The following is a 14,675-nucleotide window of genomic DNA, read 5'->3' as shown; positions in this document are numbered from 1 at the left end:
TGCTTTCAGCATACCATCTAACAAGTGGCAAGGATCTCCTACAGGGAATCACTTCAGCTCGGGTATCAATTTTGACAGGTCATCACACAAATTTTTTATATACGTAGCTGAATCACTACAAATACAAACAGTATCACTCCAATCTTTGTTGAACTTGGAAGGAACCTTTTTTGCAGAGCATAACAAGTGACACTGCATTCCATGTTTTCCAAAAGTCTGGTGTCACGTTTTCACCACTATGCCAGATGCTTGGTGATATATATACTTGGCACTATACCTTAAATTTAATGTTTAAAGCCGGAGGTGTTGGCAATTCACCTACTATCAATACTGAGCCACTAGAAACTATGGTCTTATGTATTAAGGGTTTTTACCCATTCTCTGTGGGCAAATGTGATGACACATATTAGGAAAGATTTTTATGAAACTAGCCATTTTACCTATCAGTGAAAGAATCAAATGCAGCCAAAATATCAAATGTGAGCTTGATATGTCCTGATTCTCTACAGTATATAAAACAATTAAACTAAACCTAAAACGTGAAACTAAACCCTGCATCTTTAGACCAAAGACCATAAAACTGAAAAAAGTAAATTGACCCCTTCAGTAAGAACAAAATGACTCTTTCACTTTCTTTTACCTTTCTTTGAATGGCATTTAGTTTGTGGTTGTGCAGGTGTTTTTTCAGTGTTTATATGTTTTCACCGGTGAGGGCTATTTTTCTTTCAGTGGGGTTTTATCAGTTATTATAGGTTTAAACCTAAAACCCCACAGCCTATATATAGGGCACAGCTGCCAAGGTTTGTGATTGCTTATGTGTAACATTTTCATAGTTTCAGTGAACTGAGTGACATTCAACGACCAAATATGTGACTTTTAAGAGTGACACTTTCTTGAAAGTAAAATCAAGTAATGAAGTTCACAGAGAAAGATAAATATCAGAAGTTACACGCATATGAACAACGAGAAACTGTAAGAAGATCTTGAAACTGCTGCAAAGCACCTGAAATGGAAGGGCACTAACCTCTCTCTTCCATGTGTTTCATTTGTTTTATAGAGCTCCTCATACCAGTGTAGGAGGTCAGAGCACTTTACATCATACATACATTATGCAGAGACAACGAATCGTATGTGCGTAAATCAGTCTATAGTAAATGTTACATATGCAGTGAGGATTACAAGTTGTAGGAATCACATACCATCTATACTAGTAGACAGTATATTTTTTAAGTGTTTGATCCGGAGAAGCACAAACTCAGAATTTCAAACGTACCACAGTGGTTGGCTGTACTATAAAAAAAAAGAATGTATTTTCACCCAAATTAATCTCTTTTAGCAACATTAGGATAATGAAAGACTGGGGGGAGGGGCGAATAATGTTGTAACCTATACCATGCAGTTTGAACGCAGATCCTTGATGGTAGTTCATATGTAATTGTGCTATTAGAATTGTAACTTATGAACAGCAAGTAACCAAAGGAGCTCTGTGACAAAAGCAGTAACTTGCTGAGCTAGCCATATAAAATGCAGTTTAGGGAACTGCAGGTGCACTTTCTTTGCAGCACGCACATCAGCCTTTTGTAATAATAAATAATATAATAATAATATTTGCATTTATAAAGCGCCTGGTTGCACTGAACCAGTGTGTCCCCGAGCTGAGATAACAGCTAAAAAGAGAGCAGCATACCCAAGAAACCTGGACCGACGAATTAAACCACAGGAAACAAATGAGTCTTTAGACCGTTCCGAAAAATGTATTCAGAACACTCCAGCCGGAGACTCTGAGGAAGAGTATTCCACATCCGGGCTGCCAGATACCGAAAAGAATGACCGCCCATCCTGGATCTCATGATTTGGGGGATGTGCACCTTTCCTTTCCGACTAGATCTTAGCAGTCTGGTCGGTACATAAGGAGTGAGGAGGTCATGTAGATACGAAGGCCCCTTCTTCTGTAAAATCCGATGACTCACACACATGGCCTTGAACTTTACTCTCTCCCTGACGGGAAGCCAGTGCAGGGAGGTCAGCGCTCTTTTGGCTGAGGCTCGCCTTGGTAGCATAAGAACTAATCTCGCAGCTGCATTCTGGATACACTGCAATCTCCGCATGCATTTGGCTGTTGTACCCAAATACAGGAGATTGCCGTAGTCCAGGCGAGAAGTCACCAAGGCATGCTGTGCTACTTCATGATCAGTGAAAGCTGCCACTAGATAAAATACTGATCTTGGTCCAGCTGGAACATTATTCCCTTGTGCTATCTTGACATTTTAATTGTTTCCTGAAAACCTCTGGAAACACAAGGAAAATTCAGCAGCAGGTGGTTTTATTTCTGAATACACAGCGCCTGACCCTCCCCCACTCCCTAGCTCAGCGCTAGGTGCCGTGGTGTGACTGAAGTTCCACAAGAAACAAAAGGATCTCTATAACTAAAGTAGTAGCCCACTGCTGTAATCCTCAAAAAAGGTTTGTTATAAAAAAAGCATGGTACAAGTTATTTGCAGTAGGATAATTAACCTTCAGCGCTTCTAGCCATGCTGGTGAGTCAAAACTGTCAGTAGACAAGAAAACTCGGACCTCTCAGCAGGAACATTATCACCAGAGAGTTATTTGACTTACCTGTGTGTCTCGGAGGCTTACAACTCTATGTTGTGGCGGCCTTCTGCTTGGGCTGCCCTGAAGTCTCCATGAGTCACACTGGCTGCAGACAGCTTCTGTGGATGTCACAATTAAGTCTATCATGGTGAGGAGATGATGGAGTGGTGGCACCGCTGTCTTGATTTCAGAGCTGTGCCGTGTGCCCTTTAAAGACACTGAGCAGCTCTGCTCTCACCATCACAGACACAAAATTACCCCCGGTGCCCCTACATACACATGACTGGGCAGCAGCATGTGTGTCTGGGTCGGGGAGGACAGCCAAACTATGGCAGGTGGCAGCAATTCCAGAGGGCCCAGGTCTGCTTTGGCTATCCACTTGTCCTTCCACTTGAATCGATCTTACGCATAGTGAAGGTGCCTCGCAGCCCCACACAACCGTGGCAGGGCCAATCACAACAAAAAATATTACTAACTGGCCTGCCCCTAATGACCACTTTGGTCAGAAGGAACTCTGAGGGCAAGCCAGCAGGGCTGTCACGCTCCAATGATTGACGGCACTGTCAAACTGCGTTACCCTTCAGGGGCCGAATGTTTTCAATGGTGGCGCCGCTGCATCAAAAGGTTTGCGATCAAACGGGCAAAAAAGCCCAAATTTGTGCGAATTGCCAGTAGAGTTATTGCCCACACAAATGGGAGAAGTATCCTCCATTTGTGCAGGAAACAGCCCAATCTCGCAAAACTGCTCTCTGGTGATCAGCAGTTTACATAAACAAAAAGAATCCACCTTTAGTTTGCAGAAATGTTCCCTACAGTGGTGGGGAGCACGTAGTGTTTCTTAAAATACCCCTCACACACCAAAAGGACCCTTGGTGTCATGCTTCATCATTGGGGTCTTCGCACGCCTCTACGGGATGCGGCGTGCTGCGACCTTCGACTACGCGTGCGCATTTATTACAATGACTATGTGTGGTGCGTGTGAGGGTTAGATGCGAGTGAGTGGTGGGGTGATAGTGAGTTTTAAAAGTGCCTGGCTCGTGGGGTTGGTCTACAAAAAAATTAACAGGCCCCCGGCCTGGTACTAGTAAAAATGTGAAGTGCGAGGTGTCTATGTAGTATTATGTACACCACCTCTTGTGTTCATCGACATGTTTCGGCGATCAACTCCTTCTTCAGCACAGGGTGCACAAATACCCACCTTACTCATGTTTCACTATGTAAAAAAGTTAGTGATATTTACAGAAAAGTGAAAATGAAAAAGAAATGCAGGCAACAATGTACCTACGGTGAAAAATCCAAAGTAAAATGCTAGTTGCATTACTTGTCTTATCATTATTATAAACCTCATGAGCCTTCTCACGTTAGGGGTGTCATGCCAGTCTGCAATGAACTCAGTAGGAGTCGATATCCATGTGTCCCCTCCCGCGGCTCCGCGGCAGGGGACACATGGATATCGACACATGGATATCGACTCCTACTGAGTTCGTTGCAGACTGGCACGACACCCCTAACGTGAGAAGGCTCATGAGGTTTATAACGCTTCCGTGTCTGCCCTTGAGGAGAGAAAGACCTCGCCGGACCCGCTTCGCGGGTCCCGCAGTGCCGCACACCGAGTGTGTGCCTTCTGGGACAGGAGTGCTGACCTTGGGGCTTCTGGAGCTGCCGGCAGGGTTGCGAGCGTGGAAGCAGGGACTCAACTAACCAGGAGTCCCTGCGTGCCCTATTCACAACACCTGGGCTGCTCTCCCTGCTGGCCCCGCCCCCCCGCCCACGGAGTGAAAAGCGGGCGAGGAGCCTGCTTCAACGGGACCCTTTTCTTGCCTGTGTGCCTGCTGTTGCTCCCACTGACCTCTTGCTTCCGTGTCTGCCCTTGAGGAGAGAAAGACCTCGCCGGACCCGCTTCGCGGGTCCCGCAGCGCCGCACACCGAGTGTGTGCCTTCTGGGACAGGAGTGCTGACCTTGGGGCTTCTGGAGCTGCCGGCAGGGTTGCGAGCGTGGAAGCAGGGACTCAACTAACCAGGAGTGCCTGCCTGCCCTATTCACAACACCTGGGCTGCTCTCCCTGCTGGCCCCGCCCCCCCGCCCACGGAGTGAAAAGCGGGCGAGGAGCCTGCTTCAACGGGACCCTTTTCTTGCCTGTGTGCCTGCTGTTGCTCCCACTGACCTCTTGCTTCCGTGTCTGCCCTTGAGGAGAGAAAGACCTCGCCGGACCCACTTCGCGGGTCCCGCAGCGCCGCACACCGAGTGTGTGCCTTCTGGGACAGGAGTGCTGACCTTGGGGCTTCTGGAGCTGCCGGCAGGGTTGCGAGCGTGGAAGCAGGGACTCAACTAACCAGGAGTCCCTGCGTGCCCTATTCACAACACCTGGGCTGCTCTCCCTGCTGGCCCCGCCCCCCCGCCCACGGAGTGAAAAGTGGGCGAGGAGCATGCTTCAACGGGACCCTTTTCTTGCCTGTTTGCCTGCTGTTGCTCCCACTGACCTCTTGCTTCCGTGTCTGCCCTTGAGGAGAGAAAGACCTCGCCGGACCCGCTTCGCGGGTCCCGCAGCGCCGCACACCGAGTGTGTGCCTTCTGGGACAGGAGTGCTGACCTTGGGGCTTCTGGAGCTGCCGGCAGGGTTGCGAGCGTGGAAGCAGGGACTCAACTAACCAGGAGTCCCTGCGTGCCCTATTCACAACACCTGGGCTGCTCTCCCTGCTGGCCCTGCACCCCCGCCCATAAACTCTCCCCCTCATTTTAAAAGGAGCTAATTGTTCCGCGGCGCGGGAGCGCGCGCGGGACAAGGGCGGGACCGTCTGTGGCCGTCCGGGGCCGGTAGAGGCCGGGCTGGGCCACCCCCCTGACCTTGATTCCAAACGGATACTATATTCCTTAGTACATTGTTGTGCTATACAAGTGCTCACCACCAAGTGTCGTAAAAGGGCTGATAACTTTAAGGAATGCCGGAATTCCTAAGTAGCACCGCCTTGATGACACCACCGGGCGATGCCGGGCTAACAGTTATTGGTCCCTTGGATACATTTTTTAACCGCCCGATTCAGCTGATTGACAAAGAAATATCGCTTGCTGAGAGGCGTGCAGAGCGGAGATTATCTATTGAACTTCTTAAAAATCCAGCGGATAAGCGCTCTACACAAATCTATCCTGCATTAGTAACACCTTTGTCATCACTAAACTTGCCTGATGTATCCGAATTAGTTCATGATGTTATCACTAATAAGGAGAACCAGGGTATTGCGGGCGAATTGATTCCTTCTTGTGTGAGTCATACAGATTCTATAACTTGTACAGCTGAATTATGTGCTCAGGTTTCATTGACCCACCCTAAATCAGGTTCTAAAAGAAAAAGGAACTCTGTATCCAGAAAATGTTTCCCAGCTAAGCCCTCACACAAACTCAGAAAAGTTAACAAAAGTATGTGTCCCAGTAAGGTTGTCACTGAAGTAAGCCGTGGTAGAGAAATTGCGCAAGAGGGGGTGGTTGCGACACTAGATAGCCCAGATCTTAGTTCTATCATTCGTCCAGTCACTGGGTTGGTAACGGCTGATAAATCGCCACCCCTAAGCAGCCGGTTCCCTGACCTAGAAAGGTTGCTACGGTCAATATTGCTCCCATTAGAGGAACGTATTAGTAAGCTCTCTGACCGCTTAGACCATTTCGAGCAGTTAACATTAGATAATTTTTTCTCTACAAAGGCATTGATAAAAGCTCAGGCTAGGCTGGATAAAAGTAGTAAGTGCCAGAATACTACCCAAGTTGCACCACAAGTTAAGGGACAAAGGCAACAATCTAACTCTCCATTACCAGCAAAGAATGATAGTGCGGCTGTGAAGAGAACTCTTAAGCCTCCCAACCTAGCACCTCTGGGACTTGTCTTAAATCCCCCCATCATTGTAGCCCCTGTTCAGACTGCGGCGCAACAACCGCCGCTTAGTTCAAACTCTTCGGTCACTGTAGTAGCAGGGGGTGTCGTGGGTACTAGAATGGGTACTGCTTTATCATCTGCCCCACCTATTGGTAATCAACCTTTAGCAAACAAATCTATACCCCGTCCTGCTCCTATTGCCCCCAGACCGTCCGCACCACCCCCGATAAAGCCACCTCATAAGAAACCCCCCATGAAGCTCACCCCAGACTCCTTCCCCTTTGTAGTAGTCCTAACTAATGTCCCCTCACTCCTATCGGGACAGAGAGAAACCTTCCAGATGCTTAAAAATAAAGTTATGCACTGGTTAAGGGTGAATCGGCCTCTACCAGGGGAAGTTGATGGTCTCATATTGGGGGTAAGGCGAATAGATTGGATAGGCTCTACCACCAAAAGCCTGGGGGGGGACTGTATTGTGGTTAATTTTCAAGACCCAAGGGTGGTAGGATGGCTAACAAGACAGGGTTGGTGCACAAGCAATGGAGGAATTGGCATTGTTGACCTCACCTTTTTTTACCCACGTCCCACCAGTGTCTCGACTTGTCTGTTTAATGAGCAAAATTGCCCCTCAAGTTTTCCGTGGCCAGGGATTGTTACATCAGCTCCACCGCCACAGTATTATAACCATATTACTGGCCCGACTTTTAACCCTTCGGGTGGTTGGCAAGACCTAGGGAGGGGATGGTGACAAACCCCTGATCACCCGAAAACTAGTAGGGGTAGAATTAATAGAGTGGATAGAATATCCAATACTAGAAGCTCCAGATTTGTTGTACGAAACGACCTACTGCCTACTCCAGGGGAGCAGGTCGACCCTGGCGATATATGGGAAGCAGGGGTGGCGATGGTCCAAATTGAGCCTGCCATTGCCTGTCCTCCCCGGGGAGATACAGACACGGTGGGCCCTGTTGAGCCCGGGAGCATTTCGGTTGTGGCGGACCCACTTGTTAGGGTTCTCAGTTGGAATGTGGCCGGTCTGGACAGGAAATTGGCCCTGCCCGACTGGAACGCTCTTGTGGAGGAATACTCCATATGCCTGTTCCAGGAAACCTGGAGTAGGGAGCCCCCACACAAGGCAGGATACTCATCCCACCATATACCGGCTGTACATTCAGAGACTGGTAGGGGTTGTCCCTCGGGAGGCCTCCTTGTTTGGGTAGCTTCCGCACTTAACTGTAGGGTGGAGGAGCATGATACCCAATGCCCGGACCTCCTTAACATTACCCTGAAAAATCCCAAGGGTCAAGTTATTGTAAATATTTTTAATATTTATGCCCGAGGTATGAAGGGGGTAGAGAATCCCCCACCGTAGCCCGTCTGGAGGCTTTGCTTCGATCCTCTCCATACAAGCACCGTACTCTGGTTGCGGGCGACTTTAATTGCACCTTCGAGCCTCTTGGCCCTGAAGTCTCACAGGATCAAGAGGTCGATGACAATAGGTGGGGGATACCAGCTTTAGAGCTCAGCCCAATCAAAAAATGGACGGAAGTGGTGCTCCAGGTTAATTCCCTAACAATGGAGTTTGACCTGAGGGCCCTTAATGGCAGGACTAGTTCTGACAAAAAGGGAGCCCATACATACAATAGGCCCGCGCATACGTCAAGAATTGATTACTTTCTCCTTGACGTCCACCTATGGAGCATGGTAAAGGATATGGTGATCATACCCTCTGTAGAGAGTGACCACAACCCTCTCTCGCTTACCCTGACCCATAGGTGGCTAGATGGTATAGGAAGCAGAACTATTTGTCCTCCTGCCCCGGATATGTCATCAGTATCTAATTGCGGTCGACGGCTAAAGTGGGCTAAGCTGTCGCTCTCAGTGGAGAAAATATCTTCTATAACGCAGCTTTTAGCTGCAGCTTTAGAAAACCTTGACTCTCTGGGGGGCGGGTTGGTGGATGTGCCTGTCAGGTTTTGCAACTTAACCCAGGCTCTTATTGATCTTTTTATTGTTTCAGGTAGCGCCAATGGGAAGAAACTAGGTCCCCGGGCCAGACAAGGCTGGTTTAACCGCAAGTGCAGGGAGGCGAAGATTCTGCTTGTTGATGCAGTTAAATCCAAATCACAAATCAGGATTAGGGAGGCTAGAAGGTTATACTCTCACTGCCAAAAAAACGGCAAGAAAGAATGGGAGGACAACTTTTGGCAGGATCTTTTGGCTGCCAGTCGAGGGAGAGATGCCAAAGGGTTTTGGGACCTGGTGGGCAGTAGGAATCGTCCTGACGACACCTTGAGGACTTGTACTATCACTGCCCAGGCGTGGTTCAACCATTTTTTGGCTCTCTATTTCGCCATAGAAGGCACACTTAATGACCCCTTTATCCTTCCCCCCTATACTTTGGACAGAGATATGGATCTTTTCTCTGCACGGGAGGTCACGAACCTGATTAAAACTCTCACACCACTAAAAGCAGCTGGCCCGGATGGGTTACCAGGGGACCTTCTTCGAGCATATCCAGGCGAATGGGGGGTGTTGATCTCTGCACTTCTAAATGCTATTATTGAGGGAGGATCTGTCCCAGAGTCCTGGAAAGGGGCGGAGGTAGTCCCAATTTTTAAAAAGGGTAGTCGGGATCTACCAGGGAACTATAGGCCAATAAGCCTTATAGACTCGACCCAGAAGGTGGCGGGAAAAGCTATTCTGGGGAGGCTTCTTTCATGGGTGGATGACAACCACATATTGTCTGAGATGCAAGCTGGGTTTCGCTCAGGCACAGGAAACATCGAACAAGTCTTTAGACTTCTGTTACTCTACTGGAAGGTGGTGGAGCTGGGCAAGGGCAGTCTTTATCTGGCCTTTATAGACCTGAAGACTGCCTTTCACCTGGTCCCTAGGGAGGAACTCTGGAGGGTGTTGCACGGTCTTGGGACGCCCCCTTACATTTTAAACCTCCTCATGAAATTGCATAATGCCAACTATGCCCAGGTTAGATGGGGTTTGAATGGGGAAAAGACAGATAAGATCCGGGTTGCGAGGGGTGTCCGGCAGGGCTGCGTTTTAGCTCCCACCCTATTCTCTCTCTATGTGAATGGGGTGGTAGAGCACCTGATTGAAGAACCAGCAGACGCCCCCACATTGGGTGGCGTTAAGATTCCAACTCTGTTGTTTGCCGACGACACCCTTCTCATCTCAAAAACCCCCCAAGGCCTCCAGAAGCTCCTGAACCGCTTTCAGGATTTTTGTGTTAACAGAGGACTTGTCATAAATGTGGACAAAACTAAGTACTTAATCATGCACCCCCCGCAAACTTGGCCGCCCCACCATTTTGAACTCTATCCCCCTTGAAAGAGTGCCAGAATTTGATTATTTGGGAATCCGTTTGAGTGATGTTATGAACTGGTCACCCCACATCAACAAAATGACTGTGGCCCACAAAAGGGTGGGGGGAGCCTTGCTAAAGGAGTACAACAATTCATCAAAACACTGTGTAGCTCCGATAATAGATATCTACAAAGCTCGAGCAGTATCTGCAACACTTTACGGAGCTGAGTTATGGGGTCTGGGTAATATGGAGTCCTTGTCTAAGGCATAGAACAAATTCATTAAGGACCTCCTGGCCATCCCGATGAGTACCCCGACAGTTCCGGTGCTCATGGACGCGGGCTGTAAATCAATCAAGGACCTGGCCCGCCTCCGGCCTCTTCTGCTGTGGGCTCGCCTGTGGAGGGTCCCGGAATTAAAATCTTATGCAGACGGGCTGGCAGAGATAATGCACTCCAATGGCTGGCACAAGATCAAATGGCTCAGGGACATTAAACACCTACTTGTGGACCTGGGATTGGGTTCTTGTTGGTCCACCCACTCAGCTCCCCCGAAGGAGACCCTGAAAAAAATATATTGGGAATGGGTTTCCTCAAAGCTCATCAGCAATCAGCGTCACTGCAATTCCACCGCAGCTTACCTGAAAATAAAAGATGTTGTTGCCTTCGAACCCTTCCTGGACATTATTACCATCCCCATGGATCGGGCTCTTTATATTAAATTAAGACTAGGGACTCTACCCCTAGCCGACCTCCTCTCCAGATGGAATTCGCCTAAGCAGGTATCACGCAACTGTGCCCTATGTACTGACAGACCCGAAACTGTGGCACACTTCCTTTTTGAATGCCCGGATTATGTGCGCCCCAGATCCCACTGGCTCAAACCATCCTGTAGAGAGTTGGGTGCTCGTCAGTATTCGGTGGCCCTTCGGATTTTATTAACTGATACAGCTCCTCCCATTGTTTGCGCCGTATCCAAATTTTTAAAATGGGCTTGGTTGATTCGCCTAAAAAGACTGTCTATATCGATTTAATTCATTTTTTAAACTAATTTATTCTGATTAATAGCCATTTTTACTTGTTGATTTTAATGTACAGTCTCTTTTTACGATGTGCTGTTTTATATATTTTTGTGTAACGCTTTTATGATATATGCATATCGAAATAAAGCAACCAACAACAACTAATAGTAATCGATTGCTTCCGATACAATTAGTTACGAAGTATCTCGTAGTGACCCCACCCTCGACTCACTAACAAGATCAAAAGCATGGTTGATGAGGGACTAACACATTTTTGGATTACGAGTAATGAAGTGGAATTCCTTGTGAACGACAATCCAAGTACACCGAGGTTCTACACTTAGCCCACAATCCATAAATACAGAATGCCTCCACCAGTTAGACAGATAGTGTCGGGCATTGGGTCAAGTCAAATCAAATCAAAATAAGCTTTATTCGATATTTACATTGAATATCATAAAAGCATTCATAGTTTTGGTTAAAAGAAAATCATTTTGCAATTATAACACATGGTTATCAAAAAGAAACAAGATATAAAGTTTAAAACATTTTTTCATGAGAATAAATTTTAGGAAGAACACAGTATTAAGAACAGGCTAGTACCCAATAGGATCTTTAGGTGATTGCCGAATCAAGTTGTCCCTACTAACGAATTTCTAAATGTAAGTAATAATTTTAAAAAATATTCCATTTTACATATGACATCCCTATCCTCTAGCTCTTGTAAACGTTCCAGGGCGTCTCTGCAAGACCTTAGTCCCCATCTTTTCAACAAGGGTCTCAATAAGGATTTCCTAGGGGTGGTATAATAAGTACAAAATAATATAGAGTGGATGTTTGATTGAACAGAAGTATGATCACAGGGACATAGGCCCAAATTTCACGACCAATCATTACATATCGGAAAAGTTATTAAGCGAAAAAAAGAGCCCAACCTAAATCTTGTAAGCAACATTCTTGTGAAACAGGAATAGTCAGTGGAAAGATATCGTTGTAACCCCTTATTCACGGTGATCCTTTGATAGGCCTGGATTGATTTATTTAATTTCTGAGTCGCCCACCTTTTGGCTTCCAAGTGATCCAATAGGGTCTTTCTCAGTTCTTTCCTTGAGATGTGCTCCAATGTCGTTGGATCGGTATAATACTCAGGCCGTTCTATATCTTGGAACATCTTTTTAACGTATGCTAGCCATTTCATATGTTTTGCCCCCTCCAAATTAAGAATATCCATTATTATATCTCGATTTAGAGCAGTCTCGGTGGTGGTCCAGATTTTACGCCATAGAAGCGGTGGCTCAACTTTAATTAGATCGGTGATGAACGGTAGGCCTAGCTCTATATGAATCATATAGACTGATGTTGCTTTTGATGTCGCTAGCAGATATCTTAGAAAATTGTTTTCAGCCACTTGGATTGATGAGATGTCATTTTCAATACCCCAGAGGCCGGCCCCATAGATCGCTGTTGAAACACACTTGGCTTTGTATATCATAATGAGTTGTTTTACTGGCCTCCCACCTATTTTGCTTGCAAAGTCACGTATACCTCCAATTGCTCTAACGAAGGCAAGTTTCCTTGCTTTGACAGCAGGCTGCCATAGTACCTTCCTGTTTATGGTTATACCAAGATACGTGAAATTGTCAACTGTCTCCAGTTTTTGATCCTTGATAAATATGGGACATGGAGTTTTCTTTCTACCCTTACTGCAAGCCATAGAAAAGGTCTTCCCAATGTTGACTTTCAAGCCCGTTTCATGCATATAGTTGGTAAATGCAGCAACAGCTCTTTGTAGCCCCAATCTTGTTTGTGAGATGATAGCCGCATCGTCGGCATACAACAAGATTGGGATGGCTTGGCCCCCCACCTTAGGGTAGTCACATTCGATATTTTTTAAATGCTCACCAATGGCGTTTATATAGAGGGAAAAAAGCAGGGGGGCTAAAATGCACCCCTGCCTAACCCCTCTATTGATGGTAAACCTTGGTGAACATTCTCCCTTCAGGCCAAACCGCACCCTGGCACCAGCATCTTTGTACAGTTTCATAATGAAGGCAAGTATTGATGGGTCCATCCCTAGACGGTCAAGAGTTTCCCATAGTTGGTCATGGACCACACAGTCAAAAGCAGAGCTTAAGTCTATATATGTTATGTAGAGACTTCCCCTCTTAATCACTACATATTTCGACATAATAAGATGTAAATTCAAGCTCTGCTCGACTGTGCCCCTTCCCATTCGGAAACCATATTGGAATCTTGAGAGTATGGCCTCCTCTTCTGTCCACTTGTGCAAACGTTTCAGGATGATTCGTCCCGCGATCTTCATCGTAGAGTCGAGCAAGGAGATAGGCCGATAACATGATGGCAGGTGCCTATCTCCTTTTTTATATATGGGTATCACTATTGCTTCAGCCCAAGTTGGAATTTGGCCAGAGACATTCGCTGAATTCAAAACAGCGGTTAATATTGGTGCCCACATATATATCTCAGCCTTAAAAACATCTGCAGGGATGGCATCCGGACCAGGTGCCTTCCAGGACGGACTCTCCCTTATTGCTTCCATTACCTCTTCATATGTAAACACGATGTTAGTAATACATTTGCTCCTAGAAGGAGATGTTAGAAATGGAGGCAGGATGGAATCCGAAGGGGTGATATTTACAAGAGTAGGTTTGCTGTATAATTCTTGGAAATGGGCAGCCCAGGTATCACCACCAATTGCAAGATCCAGGTGTCTCTTAGGTATTTTTGTCCATGGGAGTGGGGTGTTTAAAAATTTCCAGAAAGCTGAAGAGTCCCTATTTTCACTTGTTGACAAGAGAGTCTGCCAAGCTTCCTCCTTCAAAGTGTTTTTCCTGTTTTTAATGGCAAGATGATATCGGAGTCTGGCTTGACGTATCTCCATAACTTGTTTAGGTGTTGTATGAAGAGCTTTCTTCAGTGATTTTAGGGCTCTTGTGCAATCGTTATCGAACCACCCTTTTGGGGTAATGGGGCCTTGCTTGAACTGCCTTGTAAGAAGCGTTTTAAGACTCTCTTGAATTTTCGAGAAGGCTTCCAGGATAGATTGGGGGTGTTCATTTATGGACAAGCAAATGTGTATCTCCTCCCATCTCAGCTTAAGTAAGTTTTTAAGATGATTAGCTGGATTAATTTTGTCCCATTTAAGGGTATAACCATTTAGTGTACCTAATCTAATGGGTTGTTCATAGTTGGGTCCAGGATTTTCGTGGCTAGTGCTGGAAAGGGGTAACACAATGGCTAGAGCCAGAGGATAGTGATCGCCAAAAAGGTGGCCAAAGTATCCCAACAAGATATGAGGGAGGCATACATCTTCGAGAAGAGGATATAGTCAATGGTAGAATTTACTGCTCTGCCATGAAATGTCGGTTTAAATGATTTGAAGGGAAGTGATAAGACATTTGCAAAATCTAAATTAAACGATGCCATAAAATTATTTAGTAATTCCCCTGTGTTTGTATGTACAAAGTGATCAGGCATATCATCCTCTAGTTCCTTGTCGTGTGGGGGAGAAAAGTCACACATCCCCCTGGAAATATTTTGGCAGATATGACAATTAAAATCACCCATGAATGCTGTCACACACTCACCGCCACGCATTTCTTTGATCGAAACAATAGAATGAGACAGGTCATCTAATACTTTCTCCAAACGATCTAAGGGGATATTATTATAAAAGTTAATGATTAAGAGACTCAAAGCTGAGCCCAAATCCATAACTATAATTTGGTAAGAGTCCCTTAGTACACATTTCCGGATCCTGTGTCCCACGTCTACACTTACGTATATACACAGACCCCCCCGATTTCTGCCCTGATTACCCTCTATTGCTGCTGAGTGAAAAGTTTGGAAGC

The sequence above is a fragment of the Lissotriton helveticus genome, chromosome 8, assembly GCF_964261635.1.
Source record: "Lissotriton helveticus chromosome 8, aLisHel1.1, whole genome shotgun sequence".
In the NCBI taxonomy this organism is placed as follows: Eukaryota; Metazoa; Chordata; class Amphibia; order Caudata; family Salamandridae; genus Lissotriton; species Lissotriton helveticus.
Note: the sequence above shows the minus strand (reverse complement) of the source record.